At 43.9% G+C, this 13,978-nt stretch overlaps 1 pseudogene; it reads left to right on the top strand.

Moving 5' to 3' along the window:
* Positions 1–371: 371 nt before the first annotated feature.
* On the top strand, positions 372–2,182 carry LOC120669105 (annotated as a pseudogene).
* Positions 2,183–13,978: the final 11,796 nt, after the last annotated feature.

The following is a 13,978-nucleotide window of genomic DNA, read 5'->3' as shown; positions in this document are numbered from 1 at the left end:
AGTTTCCATCAAACTTGCGTGTATTTTACTCGGAAGTTGGCTATCATGGACGACCTTGACTTGCCCTAGGAATCGTGGAATGGATGTCGGACGACCTTGACTTGACTTGACTCGTCATGTAAACACACTGACTCGTGCCATTATTATCGCAAATACTCGTGGTCACGCGTGCAGGTGCATCCCCAACGTACATACTTTTACCCGTTCCAATTGCTTCACCGTCACCAGCAGCCGTTCTGACCAGTTCGATCGTATTTGGCGGCTCTGCATTTTCAGGAAAGGAAAATCTTCCTACATATAGCAGGGGTGCAGTACTTTCCATTGCTCTGTGTGCTGGAATCTGGATCCTTAGCGTTGGAGAAGCTATGAGGATGGAGAGTGACTTTCACATGGTGAATGGAGAAAGTTTGTACCTAAAACTCTCTGAACCGACATGAACAAGTAATGCTACTGCTTTCTTCTTTGCCCTTACCCTTTTTTCCTTTTTTTCTGAATCCTAGCAAAAAGCTTTGGTTGAGACTAAACCGGTGCTTGAGAAGGCTGTGGCACAAGTATGCGCTGCTGTCCTCCCTCGGAATCTGGTGGTTTGTGACTTAGGCTGTGGTTGAGGTAGAAACACACTCATCTTCCTCTCCGAGGTGATCGATGCCACGAGAGGCCATCCTGTAGTGGAGCTGCAGTTCTTCCTGAACGATCTACCAGGCAACGACTTCAACCATATCTTCCAGTCATTTGAACAGTTCAAGAACTCAACCGCAGCAGCTCATAAAGGAAAAATACTGCCTCCCTTCTATATTACTGGGGTACCTGGGTCCTACTATACCAGGCTTTTCTCTTTCCGAAGTGTCCATCTCTTTCACTCTTCGTTTAGCCTCCACTGGCGCTCTCAGGTATTTAGAAATAGATCTTCCTGTTTGCGTTTCTTTTTCCTTGGACTTTATGAATTTATTTCGTAATGACTGTTAAAATTGTTGATGTTGCCATTCAGTTTCCTGATGTGTCAGATGGCAACGAAGGGAACATTTACATTGCAAAGACTACACCACCATCTGGGGTGACTGTACCAGGAGCAGTTCCAGAATGACTTTATACTATTCCTTGAGCTACGATATGAAGAACTAGCTTTTGGTGGACAAATGGTGCTAATGTTTTTTTTTAAAACACCCAGGAGCACTGGGGAGTCATGTAAGATTTTTGGACGCCCACGTTGACCGGACTCAACGCAGACGAGGCTGCCCGAGTAGTCTCGGAACGTGCCATACCGAGACTTACGCACACCACACACACGCACACACGCCAGCACACACGCACACAGTCTCGGCGCCCAGATGCGGGGCGGGGGCTCGAACCCCCGCCGGCAGCCTCCCATCAGGAAGGAGGATGATGTATACAGTGGCAGTATGAACTATCTTTATGACCTTCTCGCACAATCTCTTCAGTCTCTTGTTGAGAAGGTAGATGAATTATGAGTAGAATGGAAAATATTTCACTCACACACCACAAACTTATGTGTTGCATGGGGATAACAAGTATATCGATCTCAGAACCACAAAATTTAGTGCCACTAAGGATGTATACAAATACACCTAACAACACTTAACTATCTATGCCATCCCATCAAATGCATTATGCATGTGTAGTATAGTAGGTCAAAATTTTTGTGTAGTAGTATTAGAATGTACCAAACAGAGGCAGTTTACTACTGTTCTATGATTGCTTGGACTTTTCATTTTTAGTAAAAGGTTAATTGTGTAACTAATAAGTTGACTTTTGGATATCTTTTAACAGGATCTCGTGAACCAGAAGAAACTGAACTCCTTCAATTTACCAATTTATGGTGCATCTGTGGCTGAAGTTAAGGAAGTGGTTAATCAGAGTGGGCTTTTTGACATTAATCACGTCAATTTGTTTGAGTCGAATTGGGATCCTTACGATGACTCAGAAGACAACAACGTGCTAGATATTCAGAGTGGAGTGAACATCGCAAAGAGCATAAGGGCAGTCATGGAAACTTTGCTTGTGAGCCATTTTGGTGAATTCATGATCGAGGCACTCTTCAAAGAATTTGCGAGTAAGGTAGCAGAGTACCTTCAGAGGGAGGATAATACCAAGTACTCAATCATCATACTTTCCCTGCAGAGAAAGTGACAGGGATAAGCATAACTGATTTGCATATGTTGTGACAGACATAAATAATTTGCATGCATATGTTACTTGTCACCACGTTTCTTATCCGTATCAATGTATTATTTATCGCAATTGTTTTATATTCAAAATACATAAATATGATCATCCTATCCTCTATCTTTTAGAGGTGGCTACGATTATTTTTTCGAGAAGGGAAATTTTATTCAATTCAAGGTTTTACATCTAGATAATTATTTTTGGTAGGCCAGCACTAGCAGAATTAAGCTCTGTGATATGTTCAAGTAACAATCTTGGAAGCGTTCTCCAAAACACCTGACAGAATGACCCTTGAAGGCAGTCGCCAAAACACCTAATATGATTATGCAAGTTAGTCTCCGAAACGCCTCTGAAGGTTTGCTAATGTGCTACTGGAAATACCTTCGCTTTGAACAAACTGAGGTGGTTATAGATCACGCCTTTTTCTTTCCAAAACCTTTTAATACCATGAAAATAGCTGTCAGTTTCCAGAACACCTTCAAAGATTTCTAGAGGAAGTTTTCTTATCTTTTATGGACATTGTCCCTTCCTGTGTCAAGAACCCGGTTTGTGGCGTTCAAAGAAGCAGAATGTTGTTGGGTTGATCTCTACCAGTTGGCCCAGCCGTTGGGCCAACTGGGCCTTTGACTCGCGCTCTGATCAGGAGCGCCCAGCCCAATGCAAGGCTGGTGGCCCCCCGTCGCGCAGTGCAATAAATAGGAGGCGGGGGGCCAGTGGTGCAACCAACGAGCTTCGCGCGCCGCCACTGTTCCACCGTCCTAACCCTAGACCGATCGAGAGTGCGCATTGTAGGCGACGAGAAGTGCCACCGGCGCTGCCACTATCGCCACTGCGATGCTACTGCATTGCAACGTCACCGCTCGCGCCGCCACCACTCCTGTGGCTACGCAACTCCGTTGTACGGCGCCATGGAGGCGGTACGGGCTACGAGCAAGGTAATCTCCCCAACAGAGAACACTTTAACCACTCGATCTACTCGTAGACGATTCAATTGTTCTAACAAATGTATCATGGCGCTCACACAGCATACAGAATCACGGGGGGGAGGGGAGGGAGATTTGAGGGAAAGAATCTCGGAAAATGACACCCACAACAGTCAAACAGATGAAGGACAAAAGGGAAAAGGAAAGCCCAAATCATCAAAGGCCCACACTGTGTTGTGTTGCCCTCCCATGTCTCCTTGTTGCATGCTGTGGTCCTCAGCTGGACATAGTTTAGTTTACTGATTACTTTGGCCAATTGTGAGCGTGTTTGTTCCACGTTCCACATATTTTCACAGCAGCAACTGCCGGTGTTCAACTAATTAATGACCGCATATTCATAATCGATTACGTACTTTGGTCTACTGTGAATATGTTCGTTCCCCCCTCTTCCTAGGTACATGTTAGGTCGGAACTCTCAAATCAAGTCTCATGCAGATTGGTGAAGAAACGGTGAAGTCTGATGATTTTTGTCACCTCTAGAGAGGAAGTATATATATGGCCACCAAAAAGGGGCTAATACAGTTAGCTTCCGAAATTCATAGAAGACTCATATGACTTCGAATTGAGGCATTATTCTTTACAACAAAATTGTATCCCTTTACGGGATCTAACTTTAAAGTTATGAACGTCCGGATGGTTGCTTAGTGACCAAAATGTTCTAAATAAAATTTATGTGGCGATAAACCGAATTCACTATGACTTAATAAAAATAATTCATCAGTGGAAGTTGCGCAGCACCTTTAGCGTACACAAAATAAATGAAAATTAGTTTTTTTTAAAAAAAATTGGTTGAGTGTGCAATAGTAATTAGGTAATTTGGTTGTTGTTCTTAATTTTTTTCTCCTATCCAAATAGAGCGTATAATAATTAAGCCCACACATGTGTGCATTTGTTAGATTTGGGGTACTTGATATAAATCCTGCACCTACCTTGATTTTACAAGTGGAGGAGGAAATAATCTGCTAGGTCTAACACGTCGTCAAATCTTAGTGACCCATTCATCCATTGGTCTCACATTATTAATTTCCCTTTCTGAAAAAATAAGGATAGCTATACAAGCACAAATTAATTCCTCTTTCTGAAAAATAAGGATAGCTATACAAGCACAAACCCACCGCACATGCAAACAATGATATATAAAGGAGAAAAAGAAATCTAAATTACTCCCCTCAACTATAGCCAAAATTCGGATAACCCCTTAACTTTGGTTTGGCTTATTTTACCCTCCAAACTATATTATTTAGTTCAAATTACCCTTCAATACAATTTGTCTTTTTTTTTAAAATTTCTCCCTACATTGGTGGAGTTTTAAGTTGAAATTTTGCAAGATGATAGTACATATCATAACAAATATTTAAAAATGCATCATAATTGTTTATTATTATTTTGATAGGTTAGGATATTTAATAAGAAATTAATCATTGGAGTTCAAAATTATATGAAAAATAACAATGAAAAAATTATAACAAATTTTAACATATATTGTGATGTCCACTGCTACTTTGTAAAATTTGAAATGAAAATTCAACTTATGTATGGAGAAATGAAAACAACATTATATTATGGGGTAAAATGAACTAAATGGTATAGTTTAGGGGGCAAATTGAACCAAATTATAGTTTAGGGGGTTATTTAGACTTTCTCTATGCTTGGAGAGAGTAAATTGATTTTTTCCTATAAATTATTCGAGAATGAATAGTGCAATCTCTAGTGTAGTAGTGTTTCTTTGCATTTGGTACCACTAATTCAAGCTCTCCCGAATATAGTTTGACCACGGGCAGTTTACATCACCGAATCAATGGGGAGGACGACGGAATGGCGGGTTACCTGTTCCCCGACGATAGCCCGATGCAATGTCTCTCCTGTGGCTGGCGACGGATCGTGCGATTGCTACCTGCATTCAGTGCGCGAAAGCATGGAAACATTCGTGCTCGCTTGCATTGTTTGTGCATAGCAGCGGACCATCAACTCTGTGACTATGGCAAACACATCCTTGTCAGTGAATCAAAGGACACATGAGATACACACATCTTTATGTTGACAGGAGCAAGTCCACAAAAGTACGTTTTACAGTGGCTAATAATTAGCTCTAGGCTTAAGAGCATCTCCAGCATTTTTTTCATGCTTGGGCCAAAGCTGAATACTTCAATAGTTTGCCCCATCTAAGGACCTAAATATTGATTGGAGGATCGAAGAGGATTTCGAGAAGGAGCTCTCATGTTGGAAGGCTAAGCACTCTGTGTTTAGCAGTTTACCCATGTTTATGATGTCATTTTTTAAAAAAACAAAGGAGGTACTGAAGAAACTTGATCAATATCGATCAAAATTCTTTTGGCAAGGTTACAAAGATAAAAAGAAATACCGCCTAGCAAAATGGGACATCATTTGCCGTCCTAAGGATCAAGGAGGTCTTGGCATTATATATAGACATTGATCTTTAGAACAAAGCCTTATTAAGCAAGTGGATAACAAATTTGCTTAATGGTGAAGGGATATGACAAACATTGGTTAGGAATAAATACCTAAGCTCCAAATCTCTATCACATATTGAGACCAAACAGGGCGACTCTCATTTTTGGAGAGGGCTCATGAAAATAAAAAATGAGGTCCTAGCTAGTGGTTCTTTTCAAATAAAGGATGGAACACGAACGCGGTTTTGGGAGGATACATGGGCATCAAACCGGCCATTCAAAGATATCTACCCCACTATATATATAGCATTGCTCACCATCCGCATGATACGGTGGCAAAAGTCATGAATTCAACATCGTTGAATATCTCTTTTAGAAAAGCGTTGGTAGATGAAAAATTAGATGAATGGCTAAGATTAATAGCAGAAGTCTCCAACTTTAATTTGACTCATGGAAGGGATACTTTTAGCTAGCATTTAAGCAAGAAGGGATACTTTTAGCTGGCATTTAACCAAGAGCGGACAATTTACGGTTTGCTCGATGTGCCTTCACCTGCCTAACCTTAATTTCCCTTTCCGACATAAATTTATTTGGAAACTTAAAATTCCACTAAAAAAAGATCTTACTTTGGTACCTGCAAAATGGGTTCTTTTAACCAAGGACAATCTTCGAAGGAAAAACTGGAAGGGCAGTAAAAAATATAGCTATTGCAATTGTAACGAAACAATCAAACACCTCTTTTTCGATTGCCAACATGCAAAGGTAATCCGGAGGACTGTCCTAGTTGCTACTGGTTTAACCCCACCTAGATTGGTAACCCACATACTTGGGATTAGGCTCCAAAATTTTAATGCACAAGAGGCCTTTACTATTCTAACAGGGACAACGGCTCTATGTTGGGCAATATGGTGTTGTCAAAATGATATAACGTTAAACATTCATCCTTTGTGCATATTATTTTCAGGGGAACCTACTGGCTGCAATTTTGGTCCATGTTGCAGCATAAGGAGATGATAAAGGATCTATTCATGAAGGTCAACACTTCTTTGGAGATGATAGCCTTAGAAATATTTGCCTCCCGAAGCATAATAATAGACTTTGTCAGGCTTAATTTTGTTTTTTTTACTCTCCTGTAAATCCAGCTATTGAAGCTGGAAAAATATAATAATTGAAGGCTGTGCTAAACCGTAGAGGCCGGAAAATTCCATTATCTAAAAAAAGGACTACAAAAAAATAATTCAAAGGTCAGCTAGGAGAATCCAGTCAATTTAGAGGCACCAAAATTCCAGCGGGGAAAGAACTCAAAGGTGACTGAGGAAACCTCACCAGTCTACTCAATATTACAAAAGAGCAGAGCTCATGAAGCAAGCAGAGTATAAATAGTGGATTTTTTTTTGAGGTACTCCCTCCATTCTAAATTATTAGTCGTTTTGACTTTTCTAAATATCAGTGTTCCGTAAGGCGCTCCTAGGCGCTCGACTAGGCGCGCTTCAGCGCTAGGCGGAGGGGCACCGCCTCGCCTATGGGGTAGGCGGACCCCTAGGCGGCGCGGGCACCTCTGTCGCCGCCGGTTGTGCTTCTGCCGCCCGCCGCCTCGACCCCGAGATGCTCCGCCGCCGCCCGCCGTGAGCCCCGGCGAGTCTGGATCTGCTCCCTCACCGCCGCCTCGACCCCGAGCTACCCCGACGCCCGCCGTGAGCCCCGGTGAGTCCGGATCTGCTCCCTCACCGCCGTCCGCTGCCTCGACCCCGAGCTGCCCCCGCCGCCGCCCGCCGCCGACGGTAGTGCTCCCGCCGCCCGCTCCCTTGACCCCAAGCTACTCCCGCTCCCCGCCGTGAGCCCCGGATCTGCTCCTCTGCTCTTCCCTCGTCTGCTCCCCCTTCTGCTCTGCTCCTCTGCTCTTCCCTCGTCTACTCCCCCTTCTGACCCTTCTACTCTGCTCCTCTGCTCTTCAACCGTCTGCTCCCCCTTCTGCTCTGCTCCTCTGCTCTTCCCTTGTCTGCTCCCCCTTCTGCTCTGCTCCTTTGCTCTTCCACCGTCCGTTGCTCCCCCTTCTGCTCTGCTCCTCTGCTCTTTCCCTCGTCTACTCCCCGCCTCCTACCTCCTTTGCTCCTCCCTCATCTGCTCGCCTAGAGAACGCCTAGGAAACACCTATGGGCGCCTAGGCTCGCCTAAGCTCTAGGCGGTGGGTCACCGTCTAGAATCCGCCTAGCGCATAGCCTAACATTGCTAAATACATAGATTTTGCTATACATCTAGACATGATATATATCTAGGTGTATAGTAAAATCTATGCATCTAGAAAAGCTAAAACGATTAATATTTTGGGACGAAGGGAGTAACAAATAGCGGATTATTCGGAGTGGTTGAGTTGAGTAGACATCATGCTCCATGCCTTTGACAAAAGGTCAAAGGCAGCTGTTGGCTAAGCTGAAACCCTTATCTCTTTTCCTCCTGAAGCTCCAAGGTAGCATGTGAGACTGCCATCCTGCAATTGGAAACGCTGTCTGCTATCTTATCCTTTATCTCAAACGAGAAAAATGAGAGGGATGAACAACAGAACAAGACGACGAGGATCATGTGATTGAGTGGAGTGGATACAAGCGAACTGTGTACTGCTGAGAGATTTGGGTCAGCTGCCTTCCGTGTTTGGATTGGAGTATACCCAGCAGAAGTTTGTCAGGGGAATCAGAGTCAGAACTCGTGCCTGCCCTCGCAACCCGCCCACCCACCGTCCAGTTCACGTTTGGTCATGGATGGATGCCGCCAAACGAAGCTGACCATACATCTCTGTCCGACTGAATCGACCAAATCTCCAAGACTGAGTGAGCAATCTGATGAGGCACACTCTTATTTTTTTTCCGAAAGATAATGAGCACACCTTTCAGTTGGAACCTGCAGGGTGCAGGACGTAGCCTGGTGTGTAAAGATGAAATTAAGTTAAAAAAAAAGAGAAAGTGCATTCGCAGATGCTGTAAAGATTCATTCCAAAATTAATTAAAGTGGCGTTAGGCACTTGATGAGATACTCTCTTCACTTAGAAGCTAAGATCGAGAGAAAAACTGCAGGAATTTACATTGCCAAATATTTAGGAGAATGGAGGACGGTACAAACTGCTTTTCGATTGCATATTTGCATCCTCCGAACATGTGCCCATTTGTTTGGGAATTGGCCATGTAGACATAGGTCCTAAATATGGTGGAGTAAGTGCCCTAATTTGTTAGGCCATATGGTTGAATAGAATTGTTTTTACAAGGCTAGATTTTTTTTTTGAAAAAGGGAAGTTTTATTAATCTTAGACAATTACATCAAGATGATACAATCATACTAAGATCCAATCCGGCCTCTATATAACCAGGATGCACACAGCCTATAGAGTAAAATGAACAAAAAAGCGATATGACAAAAAATCATACCGTAGCAAACTATAACTTACAACTTCATCTTCAGCTCTTTGCCTCATTTATTACCATAGCAACAATTATTATATGTAGGTTTATCTTCATCTAAACACACTAGCTAGGCCCGTTCATGGGCATTGCTGCAGAAGCAGGAAGCCCAAGCACAATTGAGATGGGCACTGAGGAACTCTGACACGATAATTGTTGAAATATTCATGAGCTGAGTAGTTATGGCACCTTAAAAATAGTCTATAGCTAAAACTAAAAGGATATAGCTGAGTTGCATGCAAAGACCGGAAAAAGACTATTCTTTTCTTTTTTTAAAAAAGTTGAAGAGCGCCGCTGTGACATAGCGATGTTTGTACGCTTGCAGGGAGCGTGGGACATCAAAGGCTCCACATGTAGCCGGGAAATGGAACAGAAATATTCCTTCGTTCCTAGTCGATCAATCAGGCAATCAAGGGCGATAGGATGGATCCCCATCTCGGCATCGTCAACATTCACAAAGAAAAAGACAACTAGACAAGGACCGATCATTAAAACAAATAATGCAGGAAGTTCGAGTGATTAGACACTATTTCCCCGTCCAAAAAAATAATTTATTTTAGGATTCAAAATTTATTCTAAAAATAAGTCATCCTACCATATTTAGAAAATACATATGCATACAAGAATCAATTAGTGCCAAATACAGGTAATAAATAGGAGCAAACATAATCATTTTACCTTCTTGTTAATTTATCATATAAATCCTAGAATGACATACTATGGCAAGGATGGAGTAATACAAAGGCAATTTTTAGAGGCGCCATTTCTTTTTCTATAGGTGGCTCAAAAGGTAACCTACTCCTACAAAAGGAGTGAGATTCCTGTCGCATCCAATCCGTCCTTGAAAATATATTTTCAAAGACGAGTGATGTCAAATGGTATCACGTAAATAAATTCATAACTTTTTCACATGAACTCATATATCAAATTGTAGAGGTTGGCGAGACATAAAATTTTGTGGATGACAACTATTTATTTAAGGTCATTTAATAGTCCAAAAAATTATTAAAAATTGATTTTTTTTCAAACCATCTTTTAGAGTAGCTCCATATCAAAGCTGTAGTAGTAAGATATAAAACTTTATAGTTTATAGATTACTCATTTAAGACAGTTTAGCTTCACAAGATCATTTAGGCATAGTTGTGCTTTACACATGTAGTGGTACTATATAGTATCTCATACAACTCAAGTTATACTTTGAACTTTCCATAATCTTAACCTTTATATACACCAAAATATGATTGGTATATTTATTTCTGTTTCTATAGTTCATAATAACCATAGTGTAGAAGTTTAACTTTTTATTAATTTATTTTGGTATATTTTAATATTCAAATGAATTTTTGAAATAAAATAGAAAAATATTTTCAGGGTCGGGTGGTAGTGTCATCTGCATATGGAAATGGATTTCTAGGGACGATGATTTTGTCATCCGCTCCTACAAATCGATTTGAGAGTTGATACAAAAAAAGAATGGCATACCTTATAGAGTCATAAGTGATTTTGTAGTGTGGTGAAGAGGTGGGTACGCGCGAGGCTTGAGGTAAGCCAATCGAATGCTAGTTACATCAAAAGAAAATGTACCTCTATAGTAGATGGACTTGCGGTGGTGGCTGGTTGGCTAGATTCTTTTTGTTGTTTCGATTTTTGTTATTTTTTTTAGAAAAAAGTAATTTATAGAGGCGGGCCATGCTCTAATCTGCCCCTACAAATACCAGATGAGATTTGTAGGAGCGGATTAGAGCATGGCCCACCTCTGAAAATATGTTTACATAGGTGAGCCACGTTGTCAGCTCCAACAAACAGTTATTTGTAGCTGCCCTCCCTACTAATTCTATTATACCATTTTCTGTAGTAATGAGGTTTAGCGATCTTCTTTCAATTCAAAGCATGTTTATATAATCCCTCAGCATCGCTGGTCATGAAACTAGTCTTTTGTCTCCGTGTGGTGCACTTGTAGTTCTTTTTTGAAACAAAATGTACTGCTGGGTGCTGGCACTGTTTGACCAACTAAATATATGTTTCTCAAGTAGTAATCACAGGCTTCCTTTCACCTCAGTCAGCTCATATACTAGGAGGAACAGCGCGCTCCGCCGCGCTCGTGCAGGGATCGTGCTCATAGACATTGTTTTTTTTCTCAAATGCTGCTTATGACATTATTGGAACTATCTAGCTATGCATCCCGAATTATTCATACATTTGGATTTTGACTATTTTGTAATATATGTAATCTTTACTTCTCTATCTCTACTATTACTAAAGCAAAACAATAGTTTCATGGTTCATCAATCGAAGTCCTAATCTTTGGGGTAACCATATGTTAAGGGTTTAAAATCATTTGTGAGGAATGTTGAGTACTCTATCCTGCTTGTGATGAGTGAATTATCAACCGTGCGGTGTGATCGTGCGCTTGGTCTTTGGATTGCAGGTACACGGGCGTCGAGTGTCGACGGGGAGCTGCCGTGGAGGTGCTGTGGCCGATGGACCGTGCGGTGGACGGCGGTGAAGGGCAGCCGGGACCGGAGCTCGGACCGGGCGGCAGCTGTGGCCTCCACTCCTGGATCGAGGGCGCAAGCGGCGACGGAAGGCGGGTTTCTTAGTTTGCGCCACAAAACCAAGGAGGCGGACGGCAGTTGAAGACGCCAAGTCATGGAGGGGACGGGCGTAAGTCTCGGGACTGACGGAGGCGACGGGCATCGACGGCGTCTAGGGCCTCGCTGCGGGCGAGGAGGTGACGGGCGTCGAGCGGCGTCTAGGGCCATCAGGAAGCCGAGGCGGGAACGGCGTCTAGGGCCACGGCGTGGAGGCGGGAATCTTCCCGCGCGTGAGGTTTTGGCGGTTTTCTCAAAACCGGCCACATACCCGGGTTTCACAGACCCTCCAAAACCGCAGACTGGATCTTCATCAAGACGGCGGCATCGTGGAGAAGACTTCGTTCCGAAGAAAGAACCTCGGCTGTCGGATGAGATTGTGTACAGGGGGTCCTGCAGGCCAACCGGTCTGACCGGTCCCTGGCACCGGTCTGACCGGTCTAACCAACCGGTCTGACCGGTCCAGCATACCGGTCTGACCGGTCCCGCGGGTATAAATACCCCTTCACTTGTGTTAGGTTAATTGCGGCTTTTAGAACTTGTCCGTGAATTCTCTGTTTCCCCAGGCCGCCGCCCCTGCGTCTCCCTCCCTTTGTTCCTCTCTTTAGAGTAGATTTTGTCCATGGATTGTTGAAACCTTGTAAGGGATTTGATTGGGAAAGGAGGCCCTATCCTCCTCGTGCCCTCTGGGCTTTTTGATTCGATTCAATCCCCTCGTTTTTGTGCCCGTTTGTGATGGATTTTGGTTTCGTTTTTGGTGCACACGATTGCGAGGAGGCTACGAGTTCTTTGCTGTGATTCCTGTGCTTCTAGCCCTGTCCTAAACCCTCTGGAATCACTAGCTCGTTCGAATTCGATTTCTTGAGTTCTAGAGAAAACCCCATCCCTTTTGATCTCCTCCATAATTCTCAAGATTCGTTGATCTTTAGGACGAGATCTTTTGGAGATATGTTCACGGGGTAGGGGCGAAGCTATCTCCCAAGTTTCATCGATTTTCGTGGTCGTTTGGTTGAGATTTTTCGTTTGAATCCAAGTTTTCGGGGGTTTTCTGGGTGCCACCGGTCAGACCGGTAGGCAAGACCGGTCAGACCGGTCTGCTAGTTCCTGAACAGCCTAGACCGATCAGACCGGTCCAGTACACCGGTCAGACCGGTCCAGGCAAATCAGGTCGGCTGTTTTTTTGAATCGCTTTCGATTTGCTTTGTGGTTTTGCTCGCTCGTTCGAGGCCTTTTGTGTTGGTTTAGCTTTTCAATAGCTATTCCAAAACTTGGTCAGAACGCTTGAGGGTTTGGGAGATTTTGGGATATAGGCCGACGATTCGAATTTCGAAGAAATTTTGATCGGCTCCCATTCTCCCCCCCTCTGGTCGCCGGCTTCGGTCCCACAATTGGTATCAGAGCTTGGTTGAGGTTTTCAGTACCTTAACCGGTTTGAAAACCACTCGGCGACCATGGCGAGTCTTGGTAAGATCCCGGTGTTTTCCGGCGAGGACTATGCCTACTGGAAGGTTCATATGAGAGCCTTCCTGCAGAGCATGGGAGCCGATGTCTGGGAGATTACCACAAACCAGCTTTACGAGGTGTTTGCTGTTCGAATCATACCTCTCCAGGTGACCCAGCACGAGGCTAACGCCAAGGCCGTCAATGCCTTGTTCGCTGGCATTTCTCGTGCGGAGTTCTCACGCGTCCGTGGTTTTTAGGAAGCCCACAAAATTTGGACGTGTCTTGAGAACTACCACGAGGGTACACCTCAGGTGAAGGCCAGACTGTTCGAGACTCACCGGCGTGAGTACAAGAACTTCACACAGGAGCCGGGTGAGAGCATTGACCTGATGTTCAGTCGTTTTCAGTCGATTGTGAACAAGGTCAATGCGAACGGATCTGCTGGTGCCCTTGAGTACACAGAGCACGAGAAGGCTCTCAAGTTGCTCTACGCATTTGACCGCTCTGTGTGGGATCTCAAGGTGAACACGATCATTGAGTCTGCAGGCTATGAGACTCTGACCGTGAATGAGCTTTTCAGCAAGCTCAAGGCCACGGAGGTGGATAACCAGACACGAGCCAAGCTCAATGGTGCCCCTCCTTCCAAGAGCGTCACTCTTGTGACTGGCCCAGGTGGATCGAGCTCTAACGCTAACTCTGCTCTTGGCTTTTCTCTTGCCTCTTTGCCTTCTGTTTCAGATGAGCAGCTGGGGACACTGGGCGACGACGACTTGTGCCTTCTCATCAGCAAGTTCCAGCGCGTCTACCACAACAGGCAGAGGAAGAAGAACCCCGGGTGCTACAACTGCGGCGATCTGAACCACTTCATCGCCGATTGCCCCAAGAAGTCCGGCGGTGGCCAGAACAACTCCTTCGAC

Source organism: Panicum virgatum, chromosome 4N, assembly GCF_016808335.1.
Source record: "Panicum virgatum strain AP13 chromosome 4N, P.virgatum_v5, whole genome shotgun sequence".
NCBI classification, from domain to species: domain Eukaryota; kingdom Viridiplantae; phylum Streptophyta; class Magnoliopsida; order Poales; family Poaceae; genus Panicum; species Panicum virgatum.
Note: the sequence above shows the minus strand (reverse complement) of the source record. Positions and strands in the feature narration are given on the sequence as shown.